The sequence below is a fragment of the Grammomys surdaster genome, unplaced genomic scaffold (assembly GCF_004785775.1).
Source record: "Grammomys surdaster isolate TR1022 unplaced genomic scaffold, NIH_TR_1.0 126076, whole genome shotgun sequence".
Lineage (NCBI taxonomy): Eukaryota > Metazoa > Chordata > Mammalia > Rodentia > Muridae > Grammomys > Grammomys surdaster.
In genome coordinates, this window is record NW_021620885.1 from 6707365 (window position 1) to 6713773 (window position 6409).

Sequence of the window (6409 nt, forward strand, 5' to 3'; positions counted from 1 at the left end):
GAAGAAGAAGAAGAAGAAGAAGAAGAAGAAGAAGAAGAAGAAGAAGAAGAAGAAGAAGAAGAGGCCAAGTGAAAAGAAAAAAATATTGAAATGCTGGGCATGGTGGAGCACACTTTTATTCCCAGAACTTGAGAGGCAGTGGCTGGTGGATTTCTGAATTTGAGACTAGCCTGACCTACATACAGCCAACCAGGACTATACAGAGAAATCCTGTCTTGGCAACTTCCCCCACTTTTCAAACATTAAACAAGGCAGATGTAAGTCATTGTGAGTATAGAAACATTTTGCTCTCAAATAGTACCTAATTTAAATTTTATTCTATGCAACATAACAATGTAGAATAAAAGCTATTTTGGGATCTACAAGCAAACAAATAATATTAGAAATTTGGCTCCCCAAGGAAGTGATTAAATTTACTAAAAATGAATCTGTCTCATTTACCACTGATCATGGTTTAACATGAAGATGAAGTTTTGGTTTATGTGAAATTGGATGTTTTTTCACATTTCAGTAAGGACAGAATCTAGACAAATGAAACTGTAACGGCTCCTTCTGCTGCTCCGGTCCACAGGTCAGGGCCTAACAAGAGAGAGAGGGGGGACAGAGACGCGAAGAATGGAGACAAGACAGAGTCTGGTCTGGAGATGAGGCAGAGTCTGCTCTGGAGACGAGACAGAGTCTGCCTCTGCTCTCTCCTCAAATCTCTCCTTTTATATCCCTCCTCAAGTCTCACCTTGAGTCTCCCCTTTAATCTCTCCTTGAGTCTCGCCTTGAGTCTCACCTTGAGTCTCTCAAGTGCTGGGATTAAAGGCGTATGCCACCACTGCCTGGCCTTGATTGAAAGGATCAAGATAATTATCAGAGTGTGCTCAGCTATTGTAGGTTGTCTCTTGTCAGGGTATATGGCTCAAGATGGCTGAAAAGATGATAGCCGCTTTCTGCTCAGAGTCGGCCCCCAACATGAAACTAGTAAAAGAAAATATGGGTAAAAAACAAAATTAGATTTAGTTTAGGATAATTTGAATTAATAGTGTACATTATCAGAAATATAAATCATCAGGAGAAAAATGTTGAAATGAAGTGTCAAGTTGAGCCAGTTGGATTAGATAAAAAACTTTGAGATGATTCTAAAATATGTCTAAGCAGAGTCAGATTCTGAGAGATTTGATGAGAACCATATTCTGTGAAATGCAACAATATATGCCTTAATTTTTATGTCAGTACCTTAGGGTTGTACCATCATGGTATAGTTAACCTTTCAACATGACTCTAATACAACTCAGGCACATTGTAAACCCAAGATGGATGAGGCTGGAAGCACCATGATATGGGATTTAGTTCTGCAATGAAACATGCTTTGATACTATATAAATTATTTAAAATAAATTTATTTTAATTGCATTATAATTATTATTGTTTGATATTATAATTACATTTCTCCTTTGTGCTTTCCTCCATCAATACCCCCAACACACTTTCTTGCACTCTCTCAAATTCATGTCCTCTGTTCTTTAGTTGTTACGTATATGCACTACTTCCTAAATATACACATATAATTCTATCTGTATGTATACAATCTCAAGCTGACCACATTTAATAGGTATCATTTGATGGGCTTTTCCCAGAGAAGATCATTTCTTCAGCTATTAGCAAAGCTCAGTTGTTCATAGTTTTTGTCCTTGACTGAGGTCCCACAAATTTCCCCCTTCCATTTTAACAGGTTCACTGGTATCCTCATCCCTGCTCAGGTCTTGTTTAGGCAACTATATTAATGAAATTTCACATGTGTGGCCTCTCTGATGTTTCCTAGGACACAATTACCTCTGGCTTAAACCTCTGGCTCTTAAAATCTTTCTGGTCGCTCTTCTGCAATTATTGCTATGGATTTGTACTGGAAGTTGTGTTGTACAAGTATCCGTAGGAATGGGCTTCATACCTCCACATTTTGTTTGGTCATGAATTTCTTTAAATGCTTTTCATCTTTTGCAAAGAGATGTATCTTTGATGAAGGGTGAGAACCTCCCTTATCTGTGGGTATAAGGATACATATTAACAATGTAGCCAGGAATTAGCTGAGTTTACTGAAGTGGCTGTTGTAGCTCTCCTCTAATATCCCTGGAGTTTGTAGTAAAAGAATTTAAAAGCAGAAGCAAAGTCTAGAGTAACAGAAAGCCTGACACAATGTATATGTAAACTAGTGATGCTCTTTTATTATCACTATCAAGCCTAATGTACTATGGGTAAAGGTGTGCTCCATAGTTCTGTATGATCATAACCATAATGAGTGTCTTTGTGTAAGTATCACCACAAATGTGTCAGCACAGTGTTGTACAAAGCCATTAAGGTGGCTGCAATGTCCCTCCCTAGGCAATGATTTTCAGCTGTATTGTGGTACCACTGCCTAACTCCAATCCATCTATGTCTGAAATTTTTATATATGGTGTATGACTGTAGTTTCTATTCATTGTCCTGTAATTTGGGGAGACATACCAACAATTCTTAGCACACAATGATTCCATTTATGATTTCTTGTTTTTACCATGTTGGGTATTTATTTCTGCTACTGATGTGCACTATACTACTGTCCTGTATACTGGGAAATAAGCGAAAGCCACAGCTACCAGTCAGCTATACTGTCAGGAGGGTAAACATTTGGTATTCTATATGTGCTATTATGCTGTGCTATATTGTTTAGTAGGTTAGATGTATTACATATATTTCTAACTTAATAATGCTCTCAAAGTACAATCATGTATGCTCTCATTTTAAGCTTAAAAAATTGTTTTTTCTTAGTTAAACTGTTTATTATGTGAATTCACATTCTTCATTATTGTTGTTCTAAAATTGAATTTTTTTACGTACATATGTCTGCTCACAAGCCAATATATCAAAATTTATGAATTGTATTTTAGCTAAGTGTGGGGTGCTGGGCTGGGAGAAGCAACTGGGAACCTGGTTGAGCAAGTCTTGAACCCGGACCATTATCTAGACTGCAGGTGTTCAGCTTTTGCCCCCAGGCCCTGGTTCTTTTCATTCAGCTTCTGCACTCTACAGCCCCTCCCAAAGAGAAGTCTGTGACCATCAGTCACCAGGAACAGTGCCTCAGGCTCTCCTAAATGTAGATGAGGTATCTCCAAGCTCTCAGACCAAGCCAATAGGCGCTATCTGCTGCCAGACCCTAACCAACCCTGAAACTGTATATAAAGTCTCTATTCTAGAGAAGTAAAGTTGCCTTCGAGAATCATCCTGGTGTCCAAGAGTCTCTGCCGCAAGAGCTGTAACACTAGAGCTGTAACACTTGGGGAGAGGTCTGCTCTCCCGGAACCTTCCTGGGTAACCAAGCTGCTTCCTCGCCAGCTACCTGGCTTCCTATCGGCCAATCCCGGGCCAGCTCAGTGCTGAGAGACAGGTGCAGCACCTGGGAGTGACCGAGCAGCAACAGCAGAGACTAGGGCAGAGGCAGCAATGGGGGCAGGCAATCTCTCCTCCCTGCTCGAGCTCTGTACCCTTTGGCCCAGAACTTTCAAACCAGGCCTGGCTGGAGACCGACAGACAGTGGAGACACAGGCAGAGGCAGTGGCAGAGATGGTAGCAGACGCTCCCTGGTCTCACTCTGTCCTCAGTCGGGAGATCATCGTGGGACACCCTCTGAAACCAGGGACCCACAGTTAAGGAAATGAATAATATGTCAAAAAGGAAGAACAAAGGAATAGCAAAAGAACAAAAAATGAGAAAATTCAGCATGAGTCTTAAAAGGACCATAGTGACTACTAAAGATAAAAACAAAGCTGTGGGGCAGTGGGCTATGAGAAAAAGCCAGAAAGCTTGGTAGAAAGCTCTGAAGCTCCAGAAACCTTGGTCTGAAGAAGGCCAGTAGGATGGGAGGCCGCTTCGAACTTTCCCAAAGCCATCTGGCTCTCTTAGCTTCCTCTCCCCACAGCCCCTCCCACGGAGAGGTCCATGGCCTTTGATCACGTAGAAATAGCACCTTCATGCAAACAAGGCATTCCCAAGCTCTCAAACCAAGCCAATAGGGTACCTGCTCTCCCGCCGCCCCCCCCCAAAAAAAAACCCTGTATATATTGCCCAAAGCTCAAAAGGTAAATTTGGTTGTGAGATCTTTCCAGCTGTCGGAGACCTTTTCCTCGTCACTGGCTATCCTGCGCACTTCAAAGATCAACAACACTTCTCCCCTCCCGCTCTGTGGTTTGGAGTGGTTTGGGCAGAGCTGTAACACTTTTGCCTCCGCAGGCACTCCCGGGCTGCCCTCAGAGAGAGGTAACCAAAAGAGCTGTAACACTTGCCCACCTTTGGAGGCTGGAGCAGAAGCAGAGCCTCCAGTCTGCTCCCCACCATCTCGGGCCCAGCCATCTGCTGCTGTAACCGCGATTCGAGAGGCTACATAGGCCCTGCCCCAAGCGACTGAAAAGTGCACTGTGCTCCAGCTCACTGCCTGCGCTCTTGCCCGCTCCTGCCCGAGCCTTGTGCTGCTGCCGCCGCAGTTTCCTGGACGGCATTGGAGCCCGCGCCCTGTGCCCTGCCCACTCTCACTGAGTCACGGTGACTGGGACGCCCACCACCCACTCCGGCTGGCGCCCATGCCGCTGCCTGCACCCTGCAAACCTGCCCGCAACCCTGCCCAGCATCAAAAGAGGTGGTACATTGCATTGACTTCTTTCTCTTCTACTTCCCCTTTCATCTGAGAAGACCACACAGCTCACCTAGGAGTATCACTGAGTATCTCCACGTGAATTTCCATGATGCGACTGCAAATGAACATAATCAAGACAGAAAGTAAAGACAGGCCACAGTAAACAGAGCTGATAGATATCCATCAGTTTTCACATATTGCCAAAGTTAATTTTGACAACATGTCATGTATAAGACTTTTTCTTAAAAAGACCGGAGAAAAGAGAGAAGAAAGTGTCCCAAGATAAGACAATTTATAGATCACAAAATTATGGATTAAAATGTATATCTTCCTGCTTACTATTTTTCGAGCACTCTGCCTGTTGTCCTCACTACAGGCTGTACTCCAAATGGAAGTGTATTCTTTCACTGGGGTGGTAGGCCAATTAAGTGAGGAAGAAGGAGAAGGAGGCAGGGATGGAGGCAGAACAGAAAGATTAATGAAGAGGACAGCAAGCTGCTCCTGCTGAGGCAGACAAGGCAACTCATGTAGAGAAAGAATACACAGTAGTGAGCACAGGACTCCTGGCTTACAATGGAAACTTTTCTCAGCATACACTCTGACATGCAGGGTTTCTCTGCATGAGTAAGATTTAGATGGAAAGCCATGGCAGAGTCATCCCCACCCCCGCCCCAACAACAGATGATGGAATGGACATAGCACAGAAAGCCCATCATTTCAAGGGTTTTCTAGAACTTCATAACTTCATTCTTTCACCAATGAGTCTTATCCATTGTTGTTGTTGTTGTTGCTGCTGCTGCTGTTGTTTTGTTAGATTATACACCAAGCAGGAGTAAAATTGTGTCCCATAAACTATAATCATCCAAGGGAACAGAATGAAACTATTTCACCAATTATTTCCAAACTCCTGGAACTGTATCTTACCTTTTAAATTATTGTCCTTGATCAACTTGATTTGGCAGTGATTCTTCTTGTGTGATGATTTTTTTCTCCTTGGTGACCCTGTCATTTTCTGTTTCAATACATTGATTGGGACTCATTATATGGAGCTAGTTGCTACTAAGACCTATGATGAACAAACTGCTAAGATTTCTAAACATTGCATTAATATTGTATATTCAAATAATATGTTTGCCTTTGTCCATTAGAACTGAATGGCCTTGTCCCATACCAGGAACAAAGCAAAACTATTGCATAAATGTCATTATTTTTATTTTTAAATTATGTACATGTAGTCGAATTATGAGTGTGATGCCTGCAGAGACCAGAAAATGGTGTCTGACCTCTTGGAAGTACAGTTACAGATGGTTGTGAAGTCACATGCCATAGGTTCTGGGAATTCAACAGAGATTCTTTGTAAGATTCCACTCAGCACCATGCAGGAAGTCAAGTTGAACAGCACTAGCATTATTCTCTAAAGGATCATTCTTCCTCCTTGTGTACCTGTGTATATGTATTGTATAATCATGTGGACATGATCTTGCTTGTGAACACATATGTGTGACCATGTGCACAGAGAGGCCATAGGTCAACATTTGGTTTCTCTTCTACTGCTTTCTGTTTTATGTTATGAAATGGAATCTCTTGTTCAATCTGTTGCTCACCCAGTGTGGATGTCTAATTGGCCAGTAAGCTCCCAGGACCCTCTTGTCTCCAGGTCCCCAGTGCTAGGATGATTACAGGTCCAAATGGGCACACCCTGTTTTTACTTGGCTGCACAAATACAAGATCAAACTCATCCTTTTATGCCGAGCACTT